Source organism: Phasianus colchicus, chromosome 1 (genome assembly GCF_987193195.1).
Source record: "Phasianus colchicus chromosome 1, bPhaCol1.hap1.1, whole genome shotgun sequence".
NCBI lineage: Eukaryota > Metazoa > Chordata > Aves > Galliformes > Phasianidae > Phasianus > Phasianus colchicus.
In genome coordinates this window covers 56,072,646-56,091,275 of record NC_143436.1, presented here as the reverse complement: position 1 = coordinate 56,091,275, position 18,630 = coordinate 56,072,646, and the positions used below count along the sequence as shown (strand labels likewise).

General features: G+C 35.9%; 1 protein-coding gene across 1 annotated transcript in view; it reads right to left on the bottom strand.

Annotated features, from left to right (window-relative positions):
- Nucleotides 1-18,630, bottom strand: part of IGF1 (insulin like growth factor 1) — a 57,751-nt gene that overhangs the window by 19,100 nt on the left and 20,021 nt on the right. The gene's annotated exons all lie outside the window — the stretch shown is intronic.

Genomic DNA, 18,630 nt, shown 5'->3' with positions numbered 1-18,630 from the left:
AAATTTATCCTTTAGCTTTTAGACAAAAGCTGATCATTGTATTGATTGAGGTAGCTGATGATTAAAGATCATACCTGTGCAGTATTTTCAATTATTTTCAAATGAGAAAAAAGAAATTAAGCCACTGTATGAAGTTAGAGTATGTTCAAATGGAAAATGAAAACTGTATAAAACTACATAGGCTGAAAGATCTGCAAGTTCAAAAACTTGCAGGAGGAAATAAGCTAACACAGTAAGTAATGAAATGGAGCAAAAATAGGATTGTGGCTGATGGAGCAGGTAAAGACAGAATAGTTTATATTGTATAGCTTTGCACAGGATGGAAAGCTGGACTAACTTAACATGGTCCTTCCTGTATTTAGTTTTTATACTGGGCATCTGTAGAAAATACATTTTACTATCTTTTCCACTCAGCTCCAGTAAAGAGTTACACTTTGATTCACAGAACTCTCGCACTGTCAAGGATTTCTGATTTCTTTACTAACTAGAGTTTTCACTGACATATTATGCAAAGATTACAGACCTATTATTTCCAGGGCTTCTTTGTATAAAGCCCAGTCGGATGTGTAGCTGCCCTTCTATGACTCTAGCAATGAATGAACAGTAAATTCACAGAAGAAACAACATAATTCTGTCTTACTACATCTATTTTTAAATTCTGGTAGAATTTGGTTTCAGACAGTACAATTCTGAAAAGATTAAATGTTTTGTTTTGACATTTTCAGCATTAAATGTTTCCATGTAGAGACAATCCACATTGGATAAAAACCCAAAATATGGAAAAAAAGGAAAGAAAGAGCCAAAAAAATGAAGTAACTCAATTCAGTCAGCTCAAAAAATTTTTTTATATTTTTCCTCTTCAGTTTTATCGCTGAGACCAAAACTCTGTTATTCAGAGTTTGGCAGGGAATTCAGCTTTTAGAAATTACTGAAACTAAATAAAGGGAAAGGGTATATCAACAAAGATGAAAATTCCATTTCTCTCTGAGAAATTCTTACCTCCTACACAGAAATTCTAGGTTAATATCCACATATCTGGTCTGCAGTTGTCAATTTGAAGACAACACTGCATTTTGCAGTTCCCTGTGATTAAAACACATGTCCACTGATGAAGAACCCATGAGGCCTCAGTACATCCGTAAATGAAAAGACCTCTAGTGGTAAAGTATGTCTAACATTTTAGCCAGCAGTACAATCAGCTAAGAACTAACTATCCTCATGAGCTTTGTAAACCCAGACAATAGGTTTTTAAATGTCTTTTTTTCCAGGGACTATAAATTAAACAAAAAGAAAAACATGCTTACTTGGTAGATTGCAATTCACTGAGGGCCTCTATACTGTACATTGTCTGCTAAAAATTATTTGTTTCATAAGACGAAACAGAATAGCGTGCCAGGAGTATGCTACAGTAATATTTTGATTTGTGAGTGTGCATTGTTTTCTGTGTATCACTGAAAAGTATTATGAATAGGAAGATAAAGATTTGTTGTTGGATTTTTTTTTCCAGACTATTTTCACTCACTGAGTTATAAGTTACAAGCTTTTCACTGGATTTTTTTTTTTTTTCCTGAAGCCTATTAATAGGATTCTCTAAGCCTAATACTTTTAAAATTTAGCTGTCATGATAGCATCTGGGGTGTCATTAGTGTGTTGAATACCCAGAGCTTTCTCATATTTTGTCCTGCTCCAACTTAAAACATAGGAAGGCAAATTCTGTGATCCTATGAAATTCTGTTCCTTCTCTTAATAGATCCAGTTGAACTGCAGGTAGAATTTTTTGATTAGTTAAACGTTCTTTTCTCAGTCTATGAAAGTCTCATATGCAAGCACACTCTAAAAAAATTCATTTGGGATTTTTCCTTTGAATAGTATTTCACAGCAGCTGACAGGCACATAGGTTGGCTACTGTACCCTTGTCATGCTACTGATAATAGTAGAAACAAGGAGGGACCATTCATTTTTTGGTTTCAGCTGGCTTATCATGAGCTTTCTATCTAGAAAATAAGTCATACATTAAAAAAATCTGTCAAGCCAGTAAGAGATTTAAGAGATTTTAGGGTTAATTATGTTTAGCTCTTCTAAGAAGTGTACACATGTGAGATCCTCTTGACATTCATACTAGACAGATATGATTATATCTTGGTGACAAAATTTAAGGCCAATAAGATGAAATATCTCTTCCAAAAGTTATGTGCAGAAGCTGATAGCTGAAATCTTCCTGCTATGAGAAGCAAGACTACAAATATCTTGAACTTGTAAAGTTGTTTAGCAAAGCAAGTGTCCTTTTTCTTTGCTGAAGCCAATTATTTACTTGGTAGAGCATTTACTAGAGTAGTTTTCCTTAGTGGAATATTTTGATCAGAATGTTCTTCCAATAATGACTAATGGCTAATAGTGGCATTTTTATGGGATCCATTTCTACACAAAAATGTTATAAAGGAAATAATCAAGTAAATGTTCTCAGAAATTTGCAAAATCTATTATTGTTTAACATTGTTAGCAATGTTAAACAATAAAAAATCAAAACAATGATTAACCAAGCCAAAGATGAACTGGTTAATGGAGGTGATTTTTTTTTATAGTTCTTTATCTTTTTTTATCAATCCATAATTCTTTCCAGTTTGTCCAAACTGACCATACAACATAGCTTATGTTTTGACATTTCAAGTTTAGCTCAATTATATAATTCAATGCACTCTTTCCTCAATTAACTTTTATTGCAATGGGATATATAGCATTCTGACAGTATATCAGTATTATTTTGATTGTAAAATCTGTGATGTTCTGTTCAGATTAGGCAAAATAATACATAAGAATAGGAAAAATTGATTATTTTTCATATTGTAATTCTGGGCTCTACTTTTGAGCAATACCTAATGCTTACGTTAATTAAAAATTAACAAATTTGAAATTGATGTTATCCTCTTAAGTGCTGCAGTACATAATGTTACTACAGATAAAGACTAGACAAAGAACTGCAAGGAATTATGATCACTTCTGTGGGTCTTATCAGTACTTGGCCCATGCTATTTCATCAGGACAAGGGAGGTGATTGTCCCCTTGTACTTGGCACTGGTGAAGCTGAATCTCAAGTTCTACATTCAGTTTTGGGCCCTTCACAATGAGAAAGACACTGAAGCCCTGAAGCATGTCCAATGAAGGGCAATGGAGCTGTTAAGGCTCCGGAGCACAAGTCTTAGGGAGAGTGGCTGAGGGAACTGGAGTTGGTCAACGTGCAGAAGAGGCTTAGGGGAGACCTTGTCACTCTGTATAACAATCTGAAATGAGGTTATGGTGAGATGGGGATTGGCCCAAGTAATAGTGATAGAACAGGAGGTAATGGCCTTGAGTTGCATCAGTAAAGGTTCAGATTGGGTATCAAGAAAAGTTTTTCTCTGAAAGAGTGTTGATGCACTGGCTGTTGTGGAGTCACTGTCTCTGGAGGACAGTGCTCAAAAACCATGTGGATATTGCATTGCAGGATGTGGTTAGTGGGCATGGTGGGAATGAGTGACTAGATGAACTTTGAGGTCTTTTCCAACCTTTATGATTCTATTATTCTGTGATTCTTCTGAAAGAAGTGCAGAATTAGATAATCATTGTCAAAAGATGCACTTAGATCTAAGCCAATGTTCAAGCTCCTGCAAGTTGTAGTAAAGCATTTATTCAACACTGAGCACATGCCCGAGTGCCCTTCTGCATAGTGGCTGATTTAACTGAGAACTTAAACTGTAAACTAAAATCCATATGAGTAAATAAATGGTTGGGAGTTCTGCACATTTTATATCAGTATTCTGTTCCTTAATTTTTTATTATATTGTCTTAAAATACTGACTGATCCTGCTGCATGAGTATCCTGGGCACCCATATCATTTTTTCTCATATTTCTGACATAATTTCAGTGCTGCCCTCCAGCTGTTATCAAAAAAGTTCCTTATATTTACTCAACCTTCAAAGTGCTGCCTGTGGACATGTAACAGTCCTGGGCATTCCTTTTTGCTGATGTACACTGATTTCCTTGGAGGTTTCTTTCCTTTTTTTTTTTTTTTTTTTTTTTTTGGTCAGTTTCAGGCTCAAAAGAGGTTTCATATTGTGTAGGTCAAAGTTTACTTAATAGAATTTTTGGCTTTCATTTAATCTACTGTACCAAATATGTGAATGTTTCTTTCCATGTGCTGCAAGAAGAGACAAAGTTTAGTCACACTATTCTGAAGTTCACTGAAAGCAGGCCAAGTTGCAGATTTCCAATAGTTAAACAGCTGGCTTCTGTACTAACAGCACTTCCCTTGAAACAGCGCAAAGCCACTGTAGTAATTCAGTAGGTCTTGTTTATATTTGATTTGTTTGTTTCCCAACCCCCAAATATTTCATTGATGCTCCTGCTCTACTGACAGTTTCAATGGTAGAGTCACTGGTGTAGGTGGATTGTAAAAGTTTCAATTGTCAAACTAACTAGACATTCTTTAGAGAATCAAAATCCACTGTTGTAACATTAAGAGGAGCATATTACATGAGAAACAGCCCAGAATAAACAGAAAAAAAATCAGTTTTTGAGGACTTTAGAAAGAACTGGGGTAATGTGTCCTTAAGGTTTTCTGTGACTTATTTGCACTTTCAGTGCAAAAGACACTTTCAGTGTCTTTTCAGGCCCTACAGTAGAACTCAGGAGTGGTTTTTAGACTGTAATTCAGAAAAAAATGTAACTCTGAAAAGCAGTGAACTAGTTGACAGTTCCTCACTTACTAATAGTCAACTTTCAGCTATAACTGCAGCATTTAAAGTAATGTAAAATGCTGTTGACGTATTAGTAGATTGTGATATTGTGAGTGTTGTATTTTTGACCTGAAAAACTTGGAATGTTTCTTATAAAATATCAGGATAACATGTTTTGTACAATTTTGAAACATCGATGGCAGTTTGGTTTTTTGTTTGTTTGTTTGTTTTGTTTTGTTTTGTTATGTTTTTTTTTAGTGATTCTTTAAACTGGTAGAATGCAAAATTCTTTTTTTCATTTACCAGTGTTTATCTGGATGTATGTAGGCATACCATGGAGTAGTAATTCAGCCACAGAGAACTTTCTGAGCTTGAAAAATAAGGATAAGAATCTATACTACTATACTGCGATGTAGTAACACAACAAGAATGTCCTTTGCACTAGATCCTGGCTGGGAGTTCATGGTTGAAGTATTCTTGAGTTCTATTTGCTCTCTGCCTTTTGGTGGCAAAGCAGATAAATCTGAGATTCATCTTAATTAGCTTCTTTATCAGAAAATTAGTGGTCAAATTTAAGATAGTCAACAGGCAGGTGTGTCTGAAGAGTAACTTGGTCTGTTTTGGCACATCAAAATAAACTGTTCTCTGAAAGAGCCAATGTTCTTTCTTTGACTACAGACAAAGCTACCTGATCTATTCTCAGGGTATGCATGCAATGTTTAGATAATTGAAGTAAAGTAACATGATTTGCATTGCAAGTGATTTGTCCTAAATCACAAAGCATGCACTGCAAGTGGACTACAAAGCCATTCTCATTTATTTCCATTTTAATGATCAAATATGATGACCCATATTTGTTCTAAAAAGGTAGCACTCAGTCTACCGTTTAGTTATGCATCTCCATACCTCTTGGCTTATGTTCCATGTTTATGTATTATAAATAAGTGCACATGCAAAGGATGAGATTGTTGATATTTCTTTTCATCTGAAGATGTTAGACGAATGGTTTAGTATTATATCAGTAATACTTCCTGGGAGTACCCTAGAATTTCTAATCAGAATTTGGAAAATCATGAGTCAATGTTCAATCAGCAGGAAATGCCTGTATTTTGATACTTCTTTGAACTAATGAAACACATACACAAACGAATAAACAAGCAAAAAACAAATGTTGTGACCTTTCCTGAAGTTCCTTAGCAGAAGTACCTTGTGATTTAAATTTTGCAAAGTAGGCATTCTGATTTTCATGTAAATAATTTGCATTCATTTTGAAGCTACAGTATTTAATATTTAGCTTCCACTTTCCTCCAATATTTTGTCAGTGCCAAAAAATAATTATGCTTAGGCTGATTTTTGTTTGTGTTCATCAAAATGAGCATATATTAGCATTTATAAATGCTCAATGAATAGATGATCTAGCTCTGAAGTCTAATTTAATATGCATGAGAATAGAGGATAAGCTTTATCAGTATGCACAAGAGAAACTTTATGAAAGCATGTGCATTTGTTAATATTGAGATATTGCATGAGAGTTACTGCTTTGTAGAATACTGGATTGTATTAATTACTCAGTCTAAGGCAAGAAGGTCTTTGCTTGTTGTTAACAACTTTGCCATTTAAAATACTAGTTGATTAGGAAGCAAAGGCATAGGCACTCAGATAACACTGTTCTATAAGGGAAATGTATTAGACTTTGGCTTCTTGGAGATTTTTCCCTGAGTAATCAACATTTAGAAGCTCACGTTAGGGAAAAAAAAAAAAAAAAGAAAAAAAGGAAAAAAAAAGAACTCTAACATTTCAAGTGGAAAATAAAAGAACTCTTTCACTTCAGTGAAGTTGGTTAGCCAACAAATGTAGATTTATCCAAAAAGTTATCTTAATTTATCTGTTTATGTTTATCGGGTAGTCTGCAACAGCAATGAAGAATGTTTTTTCCCCTCCTGTGGAAATATGCTTTCAGGAGCACTTTTGTTCTTCAATGTATTGTAAATTGTATGTATATATCCTCCTCTACGCTTATTTCCCAAGTACAGCAGTTGTAGCAATTTTCACTCACATATATTCAGTAACTATGTTCTGTTCTCCTTATGGAACAGCTGCTTCAGAGGCCATTAAGGGTACCAAGCATGTGATAGAGCCATAGAGCCATTATGCTTCACACGGTAGTTGCTAAGCCAGATGCAATGTGTAAAGAGAAAGACCTACAGTTTTGTGAAAATTGCACTGGAATACAAAGCAGAAATTTTAGAATTTAGAATTCTTTTGAGGAAAAAAAAAAAGAGCAGAAAGAGTGGGAAACAGTATAATGTATTATTTTACACCAATTCAGTGCTCTAGAGGGTGAAAATGTTGCCAACCAAGCACAATTTACAAGCTTACATCAGATTCCAGGGCTGGAAAGTGGAAGATGCTGCCAAATATATATGTACTCTGGCAAGGGAAATGCTTTGCCGGACAGAAATCCACTCTTGCAAGAAGGGGCAGGTTTATCAAGGTTTAGGACAAGATAATTAGAAACCAGGAGGTCATTGTTACATTTGGATATTTCCCACTGTAGTGCAGCCAGGAGTACAATGGTAATACAGTCATCCATCTGTAATGAGTACACATTCTTTCCTTTTCTTGTATATGCTCTCACAGTAATTAACAACTGCTTACCCTTGTGCCTAGTAAAAGGACAATAAATCATGTTATGACCTTCCCTACCCTTCTTACCCCATAGCCAATGTAAAACTCTGATTTATTTGGAATTTCCAAATGAATAAAAATGCAAAAGTAAAATTGGGTGAAATCCTAGCATCACTGATGTCATTAGGAAATCTTCTACGTTCTCCAGGATTATGAATCAGTTGCTTGAAGCTACTTATATAGAACCTAATCCAAAATCTATTAAAATCAATTTTAAAACTTCCATTGCTCTCAGTGGGCTCAGCATCAAGCTGATAATGAACAATCATTTAATTTGTCTTCCAGTCTTGCAGTTTAGTGAGTAAACAGTATCTTTGTGACATCTGGAAAGATTTGTAGGCAGTGAATGTAATGTGATTCGTTGAAGGAGGTAAGAACAAAAGAATTCTGATGTACAATATGAAGCAGACTGACTGCTTCTCAGAATTAATGCCTCTGATTGCACAACAAGAAATACAATGTCTTGCAGTCTGTAATCAGGATTTTATCAAGGTATTCTTTTTCAGATGTATTCTGAAAAGTGAAAGCAAATGACAAGTGACAATCAGGGTACTCTTATTTCTGCATTACCTAGTTGGAGGCAGAAAGTTTCAGTGGCTGTTGCATAACAATGAGACTAAACATCTCCTATCTCATATCTTTCACACTATCCACGTGTGCAACTATTGTCATATGCCACCAACTGACAGCAGTCTTTACAGGGTGTAAGCAATTAGAAGCAGGCAACTGTCATCCAATCTATTATACAGAAAGATGTCAGAAAGTTTCCTTCCCTCATCAGAAACACATACAACAGTAGAGGGTAGGTGGAAGAGTAGGAGGGAGAAGGAAGACATCAGCAAGGGCAAGACTCACTTCTCACACTGGATTTGTATTTGTCTAACACAGTTGACTTCTGTGGCTTTTCTCTATTATGCAGTGTGTTACAGAGCTATAGGTTCTGGTTAGTAAGATGTTGCCAGAGGCTTTGTCAGCAAGCATCCAACCTTGTATACTGTTCTATGCAGTAATTGAGAATAAGAAATGAACAAGATTCAGCCTTGCACCTGTGCAGTAATTTTGTTTAGAGTCTCAGCTATTTAACGTTTCTCTACAAGTCAGAAACACACTATTTTTAAAAATTAAACAACAGTAAAATATATTAATGCTTTCAATTGAAGTCCAGCATATATCTTTCTTACAAACAATATTTCAAATGTTAAATATTTTCCAGAAAAGTTATTTTTTATTGTCTGTTACTTTTGGGCGATCGGTGTAATTTTATTTGTTGAAGTTGTCTTAGAAAGTTTCTGATGACCCAAACAGATTAACCACTGCATTCTGAAGAGGAATTTAGACAGAAAAAATTAAATTCAGTTTTTTTTTTTTTATCTTCACTGGTGTTAAACAGTACTTTACCCAAATTAGGTGAGCTCTTTGCAGAGGAAGGTGCTACTTAGCTTGAATAATATTTATGTGATCCAGCTATCAATTTTTTGCAGAACAGAAGACTGTGACAGTGATAGGAATCGAACTCACATCAACATAAGCATATTTGGTCAATATCTTAACCATATACCTGTTCTAATATTGAAAGCAAACATTCCTTTGAGGTCATGATGCTCCTGCTAAGTTTGTCTAACAAGATAAAAGAAAAAGTGAAACTTTCCAGCTAATTACATAGCAATTAGGGAGTGAGGATGAAGTCACTGGAGTGAGAAGGGGACATTGCATCTGGAAATCAAATCTCATTAAATCTAGCTAAATATAGTGCTATGCTTGATCTGCCTTTCACTTGCACTGGTTCTCTACCAGTAGTATCTCTATTCCTTAGTGATTTAATACTGCAAGAGGAGGTGGGAAGATAAGTTCCAGTGACAGGAACAAGAAGCAAGAACTGAACAATAAGTGAAACTACTCTTATTCAACTTGACCACCCAGCCCACCTTCTTATCACAGAAGACTTGCAGGGTACATGTAATCAAAGCAACGCTCAAACAGTTCAGGGAGAAATACACTAAAACCATGTTTTCTGTGGGACCATTGAAGTTGGCAGTGTTTATAGGCAATGAAGATATATATGAAGCAAATATGCAGTAATCCTACTTATACAAGGCTGACAATGCCATCTCCAGTCACAATTTCTAAAAGACATTATAGTTTTCTAAGAAAATGTTTTAAAGTTCTCATTTGCAAAGTTTCTATGGCCTTTTCAGGAAAGTTCAAAGTTTTTTAAAAGTTCTTTTCCATTTAAAGAGAAGTTTTTTTCTAAGTAACAAGAATTCTTTTACCATTTCCTTTCCAACAAGTTTAAACCTGATTAATGATTGAAACCTCAGCATCAGTTAAAGATGTTTCTTCATGTCTTCTCTTATTTGGCTGTCATGCTGTGCTTTTGTTTTCCTCCTTGTTCTCAGGGTTAAATAGGAATATTATCAGTATAAAAAGGCTATGGTGATGCTGAAGTTTTAATCCAAAAAGATTCCAATTTTGACCCTAATTCCTTCTGGAACTGATCTAGCTTCTAAATTCCACATGCTGCTTTTAAAAGCTCATTGACTTCTTTTGGACCACAACTTTGTGCATCTACAAGCATTTAAGCAGAGGAATCAATTTCATGAGAAAAGAAATCAGATGAGTATGTATGTTTACAGTGTTGCAAACTACTTAATTTATCATTTTGGTAGACTAATGTGTAAACTTATTAAGCTGTGTCTACAAGATCATTCTTCCTTACATGGCCAGTGACTTTATATCATGAGATCCTCTTCATCAGGCCAAACATATTTCTGCTCAGGAGCCATGGTGATTTGGAAAAAAAAAAAGAAAAAAAAAGAAAAAAAAAAAAGGAAAAAGAAAAAAAGGAAAAAGATATTTTGGAAAAATGAAAAAAACCCCACCAACTTGTCTTAAACATACTTGGCCACTGAAGGGCTCATATGGTGGTATCACAGAAAATAATAAAAAAAAACAAACAAGTTATTCTTTTGAAGTATATTGCTAAAGAATTCCATCAGTCTCTATATTGGTCATTATAAATCACAACCATTTTTAATTCTCATGCCTTCAACACTTACAGTTCCTTGAAACAATAATAAATCTCAAAACCTGAAAGCTTTTTTTAAAAGTTTTTGATTCTCTGACAGTGTAGATTCTGAGTTGTGTCTGAAGACATTTCTTGGACATAAACAGATGTATTCAAGTCTTTTCAAATATTTTTGTTGTGAGTCTTACCTATTCCACAGTTGCAAGTTATTAGTTACATTTGAAATAAATAATCTAGTATTCAAACTTGAAATTAAGAGTCAAGACGTAGATAGAAAAGTAGTCTTTGGGCATACCCTGTAGATACCCTAAATTTGTCTTAATAAGATCACTAATTTTTTCATATAACTGCTCTTATGTAGTGCACTGTAGATAATCCTACAATCAAATCTGATATTGATATACTTAACCAAATTGAGTAGCTAAAAAACAATAGTTCCACACCAAAAAACTGTATTCCTTGTAATGTATTCAGTTGCTTCTTCTGTATAATTTCATACAACTAAAGGAAAGGGCTAATGTTCAGGAGATACTAAGTCATTTTCAACCATCACAGATGTCGAGTTAGAAAGTATTTTTTATAACATATTCAAAGTAACTTTATCCTTAGGCGCCCAAATTTCATAATAAAGTAGAATAATCAAATTCAATTTTGTGATTATACATGCAATCATCTGCACTTTTAGTATTTATACACTCAAGAGTCTGGATGCAGATTCTGTCAGCATGGTGTTTCTCTCTCAGTTGTTGTGCATCAAAACTGCTCAGAGTTCCTTCCATTCAGAGTAATTTTTGGATAAAATCTGACCATTGCTCTCACTGAAACTTTGCTCAAAACGTATACCAAATGAAAGTTTTCTGTGGTTTGGGAAAGTTGGATTAATTTCTTCCCCTTGTTTTTCATTTTGCATTCCTCTGAACTCCTTTTTGCTAGCCAAAAAAGGAGGTGCCGAAATGAACCAAGGAGGCTGTGAAGCCTGGCTGGAGAAGTTCAGCAAGTTTAGCGAGCGTGGCTGATCCTGTGAGGTTTCCAGCTGAAAGGCCTTAGCCAAGATGACACTAATTCTGCAGACCTCAATCTCCTCCTTTGTGAAATTCAGAAAAGTTTCAGGTTAGCATCCAGAATAAAGTCATAATAGGAAGTGAAATTAAATCAGCTTGTGTAAAATGAGTTTGTTTTCTCTTCTCAGTTTCTAAATGATTGTCTAAACTACATCTCTTGTGATTTTGCTTAATTATTTGCAATCTATCCTCATCTGTCATTTGCATATGCTTCTCATACAATACTTCTTGTCTTCTTTGTAATGTCACTTAATAACTTTTCTAATGAATTTCCTAAATTCATTCCAGCATTCTAGGTATCCTTTGTTTATGCCTCTAGCAGTTAGACAGCATGTCATTACTGATAACACCTAAGTTGTTATCAATTTAAACTTTATAATTGTTTTACTTTCCATCCAGTATCATAAAACTGTTATACAGTCAACTGTGATCACTCTAAAGATTAAAACCACAAAAATAAACTACTGCATAAAGTTTTCTCTACAGAACTTAAGAGCAATATTTTTTTGTGGACCAGATACATTTAACATATATCTCATTTAGAACTAGTGATGATGGAAAACAATCAACATAAACATTATCTTTGCTGTTTTTTTCTTAATCTTGATGATGCAAATCATAAACCAAAGTTTGATGAGGGAAGTAGCTGCATAGTATTGACCTGTTTGAGACTATTTGCTTCTCTTTCTTTCTCTATGTGCATGACTAGCAGCTATGCAGCATCAGCTGAAAATACCCCAGGTAACAGCTAGAGAACCTCTCCTATAAAGAAAGGTTGAGGGAACTGGGATTGTTTAGCTTAGAGAAGAGAAGATTCCAGGGAGACCTCACCGTGGCCTTTCAATCCTTGAAGGGAGCGTATGAACAGGAGGGGGAATGGCTGTTTATGAGGGTGGATAATGATAGGAAAAGGGGGAATGGCTTTAAACTGAGACAGGAGAGGTTTAGGTTAGATTAGGAGGAAGTTTTTCACTCAGAGGGTGGTGACACACTGGAACAGGTTGCCCAAGGAGGCTGTGGATGCCCCATCCCTGGAGGCATTCAAGGCCAGGCTGGATGTGGCTCTGGGCAGCCTGGTCTGGTGATTGGCGACCCTGCACATAGCAGGGGGTTGAAATTAGATGATCATTGTGGTCCTTTTCAACCCAAGCCATTCTATGATTCTATCATTATATGAATTGCCCTCTGTGGTGACATTTATACATTTATAAATAGATGTTTATAAATAGAAATTATTTCTATTTAATAAAAGATAGAGAGAAGTAACTGTTGTAATGAAGAGGTATCATAGAATCACAGAATGCCTTGAGTTGGAAGGGAGCTTAAAGGCCACCCATTTCCAACCTCCTGCTGTGGGCAGAGCTGCCACCCAGCAGCTCAGGCTGCCTAGAGCACCATCCAACCTGGCCTTGAGTGCCTCCAGGGATGGGGCACCCACATCTTGTCTGGGCAGCCTGTACCACCTCACTGCCTTCTGAGTGAAATATTTTCCCTTGACATCTAATCTAACTTTTCCCTGTTTTAGTTTAAAACTTTTCCCCCTTGTCCTACTTCTATCTACTTTTGTAAAAAGTTGACTTCCTTCCTGCTTATAAGCTCCCTTTAAGTGTCTCTAGCTGATAGATCTGAGCACTGGAATGTCCAGAATATTATTTCTACTATAGAGCAAACTGATTGGACCTCCAGAAGATTTGTGTGAACAACATGGAAGAGCTAAAATTTACCCTAATACAGAGGGTCTCCAAAAGGCTTTCTGTCTTTTACATGCTTTTTAGAAATTCTTCCCGATGTGAAGATGTACTGAAAAACTAAAACAACTCATTTGCTACTTCAGTGTTGATAGCCCGGATCTATCACACTCATTGCTCCTTCCAGCCAAGGCACCTTCCAATAGCGCTGGTTGCTGGCAGCAGTAGGTGCAGCATTGTGAGCGGGCAGGGCCTGGTGGTGAGCAGGCCGTCCTTGTTACTCTAGCGAGCCCTGAGCACTTCGGTGGCCACCACCCACACCTAATCATTGCTTCTGTGTGCTCTGACACAGTAGTAGGACCCGTATTTTACAAACTGAAGGAAACACTGCATTCCCTGCACACTGCAATAGGTTTCCTGTCAGTATTTGGATCTGGGACTGCAGAGGCTCAGTTAAAAAACAAGAAGTGAAAAGAAAGTTTAGTTGCTATAGGAAGGCACCCCCATGTGATAACTCCATTTTAGAGTGGAATTTTCAGGTCATGACCTGTAAATATAGATCCTGCAATTTGATAATTACAGAGAATAAGTGCAAATCAGGAAGTAACACTTCTCTAATATCTCTCCTATACTCTGTACTTCGGCCTCCTTTTCACATTATTAATAGCTTCTTAATTGTCTGTGCAGAAATTTCTTAGCATTAATCAGGCTAGGCTTTCTTAATTTCTAATTCAAATTAAACATTATGGTAGAGAGTCATCAAATGTCTGTGTATTATAGTTCAGTAAACTTTTAAGAGTTTCTAAAGCAACCGAAACATGTTCTGTGCAACTGCTTGTGTGGTAAATAAACACTGTTTATTCAAGTAATGATATCAGAAATTGCTCCCAATACACAGAGTTCTGTTGATATTTTAAAATACCGCTACTGATCTCCACAGCTTAAGCAGTTAAGCTCTACCCTGCTCTTTGTTAGCTTCATGCTTTGGAAATGTCACTGGAGTGACAGCTGGTGGAGTGAAGGCAAAGAGCAGAGAGGAAGTGCTGAAAAATGCTTGGAACATGTTGCTGTACTGCAGAGAGAAAAGATAGCAGAAATACTGAAAACAATACATGGCTTTTAAATCCACAGTTTGTTCTGTCCAGTGAAAAAGCGAGGACTGGCTGTAAGGAAACATACAGTGAGCAGGATATTAATCAGAACTCCTTGCCATTCTTCAGTAATGCAGCAACAAGGAAGATTATCCTATTCCCTACTCCAGGGTGACGTCATTGTACTGATAAGTAGGACTTAGGAAAGGTTTATGTTCTTAGCACTAGAATTAAAAAATATAATGCTCTTTTTAATATAATTATTTCTAGATCTAATAACTTTCAGTGTTTATCTTGCAAGATCATTAGGAAATTCAGAAATCATTTCTTCTTGGTTGAGAGAACAGGAGAGAGGTTATCTAAGGATAAATATGCTCCCTGTTAATAGCGTTACTTTACCACTGTACCACATCTGGCAAGTACCTACAGTGTTTCAGACCAGTACCCTGTAAAATTACTAAGAAGTGAAGTCTTTAAAAAATCATACATACCGTTAACATTTCAGTGTTGAAACTGGTAGTAATTATTGAGTAATACATTTGTTTCCTAATAGAACAGATGTTCTTAATTTATTATTTCACATTGTAAATTTTCACATTAGACACTATACTGGCTGAATGAATGAAAAAATGAATGATAAAATATCTCTGATAGAATACTTGCTCTTTCCTTATGTTCCAAAGAATCTAAGCATCGTTGCACCATGTCCCATATCTCGCTCAGACACATTTTGATTCACTGCCTCACAAACATTGCTGAAATATTTCCAGAGTTCTACATGGACCATTCGTTCATTATTGTCTCAGTGCTCTGGTACAATTATGTAAAAATCATACTTAGTGAATGTAGAAGTAGAAAAAATGAGGATTAGCTCTTCTGGATATGGCATCTGGTAAAGCTCAAGCTTGAATCAGTGAGGGGCAGCCCAGTCCCTAAAGAACAATTCATACTGCCTTATTGCACGCAGCATATGTAAGCGTTTGAAAATTAAATACTTTTACAAAAGCAAACTAAACATCCCGCAACACTATAAACAACTGAGCAGCAAAATGAAAAGTCTGTTAGTCACACACATAAATTAAGACTGTCTGGCACTTAATATTGAGAGTGACACTAATAGGCTGGTGCAGGCAGCAACACCTAAACTTTAGATTGCCTGACACTTTCTAATATTAATCTCTGCCTTAAATTTGTTATAATTTAATCAAACCTAAATGTCGGGGTTCCAGGTATTTTGCATTGTAGGTCTTCGATAGGTTTTTGTTTTTCTTCTTTTAAAGGATAGGAGAAAGAGAGGTGCAAATAAAACAACTAAATAATTTCTGACAATAAGAGTAGAAGAATGCCCCTATGAAAAATTAACCCCTTCTTCTCTTAACCTTATGGTTGTCTTACTGTGTGACTCTTCTGCTTCCATGAAGTGAAAATTTCAGGCTTCCAAAGTTCTGAACCTTATCAATGGAGATAGGTGTAAATAGTTATCAATCTGGTGTAAGTATCTATCAGTTCAATTTTCCAAAGAGTTAGTCTGCCACAATTTTTGCTTTTATACCTGCCACGTGATAATCTTAAGAAGTTGTTATCTGGCAACTCTTCTGTTTCTTAGAATGGCTGCTGTCATTTTTTTACTGCTGCCGTAACTGAAGCAGCCTTCCAGTACTGGCTTATTCCTGTCTGGTTGTTGAGGGGAAGTTTCTCTTAACATTCTTTCTTGGTCTTTGCTGAGATGGAAGTTAAGCAAGATGTGGCTACTTTGTGGTTAGGTGCGCTAGTGTGAGTACTTCTAGAGAGATCCTTTGCAGCCTGCTTCACAGTCTGCACCAACCAGGACTGCAGGACTGATTCTTATATAGCTATCTACCCACATGCAATTGCTAACACACGATGCAATCACTGTCCAACCCCGATCTCGTAAGAAAAATTGGATGCAATTGCAAGTGCTGTGAGTTTGTGAGAGGAGAACTGTCCTTGAAACCTGGTTCAAACATGATTCACCCTCAAAGGAATCAAAGTCCTAGTTCAGGTAAGGTAACTGCCAAATACAGAACTTTAATAGTAACTTTTAAAGTCCCCTCTATCTTAACTTATGTTTTCATCTGATCCATCATTTTTACCTCTTTTGAGATGAAACTTTTCCTGCCTTGCCTTTAATGCTTTCCCGTAACTACTCATTCTCCGTTTCTCCTGCATGCAATTCTGATGTGTGATGATTATATTTGTTTTTAAAACAAATATGCCACAGTAGTGACTCTTATAAATGAAAAATGGAGATTTCAAAACTCAGACTAAGGGATTTCTTTTCCCATCAATCTTGTCTTCACAAACGTTGGAAACTTTTGAACAGTTTCTATTAAATTGAAAAGAGTAAAACGTCTCTCAAATGATTTTCCCAAATCAAAATTACTTTGCAATTCTGAAAAAAAAAAATACCTCCAAAGTTAATTAACACAGTGTTGACCCAAAACTAACAGATAGCCTACCTACAGGGAAGTCACTGACTTCAGGGAGGTTAACCTGTTGGGAATATTGATAAAACTGGGCTAGAAAAAGAACATGCAAGGCAAGTAGGTTCTTCTCTGAGGCAACTTTTGATTTATTGCTTCATCTGTGTTAGTGTTGGCAGAATGTTGTGGAGAATGAAAAGAAATTGCTTACTAGGCTCTACCACTTTACTGAGAGGATGCGAGAAAAGTTGTGTGAAGAGTGGAATGTGTGGGGAATTAGAGTGAGAGCACAGTATTTTGTCACTGGCAGATGTCTGCTGGGCTTTACCATTTTACCGGGGTGGTACAATTCAGTTGTTATGACACATCCAGGAAGAAAAACAGAAAACACAAGCTGAAGGCTTGGAGAAAAATAAACGATGATGACTCAGAACTTACACCCCAAAGTAAAATGAAAATTGAAATGTTGCATCAGTTTGCTTAGCAGAGCAATCTGAAGCACACATGAAGAAATAAGCTCCAAATTATTTGAAGATTTACACTGATCTTCAGATGAAGAGGGTAGTACTAGAAAGCCAGTGTTCATGTGAAAGGATGATTACATGTGAAAGGATAAATTGCAAACCGAGCTTATGTTTTTTACTGCCATTTTCTTCTATCTATGCTTTTTGTTCAGTGTGTAGTCAGCCCCACATCTGCTTCTGCTGAAGTCCAAGGAAAAGTGTTTCAGTGCCTGGAAGTGTTATGGTTTTACTTGTTTGGCTAGGAAAGCTGGTCTCATGTAACCTCTGAACCCTGTGCCATATACTTGCAGTAGGCTGTGGGGCCTGCTTGGGTGATCTACTTGCTGTTAAGTTTTATATAACTGTTCAAGTATTGCTTAAAAAAGGTTTCAGGGATTCCTTGCAGTAATATTAACTTACAGTAGTAGCCAATTTTTATTCCTATGAAAACAAATGCATTTTTACTGTATTTACTGAAGTGTTCTTCTAAGTCTGAGAAACTGTTACTTGCAATTTATTACCTTTACTGCAATGTGTAATTTTGCTTAAAATTTTAACTTTTCCAATGGTTGAGTTTACATACGGGTGAACTTCTAAAAAGTAGTGTTTGGATGGATCTGAATGGTGACCTCAATCAGTAGGTTTTAAAAACGTTTAAAAGGTGAATAAACATCATTGCCTCATTTTCACACATGGTGAAAGTAAGACAAATACAGATAAAATGGTTTGGTCAAGGTTATTTAAGTTAGCTAGTGTTAGATCTAGAAATAGTGATAGCCCTCCCAGCTGCTGTCTGTCTAATGGGTGTTTGATATGTTTTTTGAAATATAAAAGGTAAGAGTTTACACCTACTTCTAGTGTTCAGAATTCCATTCATGGATTACTCAGAAAAAGAGTGTGTTAACCATAGTTGCGTACTACTGGACTCATACATTTCAACATCTCACTGTTTCTTTTTATGGGTGCAAAACTGATAAATATATTCACTGTACATACAAGAAACTGGATAGCAACAAGATCATCTTGGGTAGCATACAAAGAAATCAAGTGAATATGGGTTTGATACTGAAAGTAAGCTATGTCCAGAAATCTTAAGCCCTTTAAATAGTAGTTATTGCTAAGTGTTGAAAGACCAGAGGGTATTTATTATTTTATTTGTTACTACAGATATGCAGTTGCTTTTGTTCATACTAAAGAATCTATAATTCTGTTTATTCCAGATGATGTTTCTGTAAGGGGCACATCATTCCTTACCTTGTGAAAGGAGAATCCCAAATCACACTGAATAATATGCAGAATAATGGGTTTAGTAAGCCTTTATTTTATGTTATTTTGTATTTTTATGTATAACAGAGAAAGACATTGTTAGTGGTCTCCTCAGTGTATCATCAACGGCTACATAACACCTTCACAGATG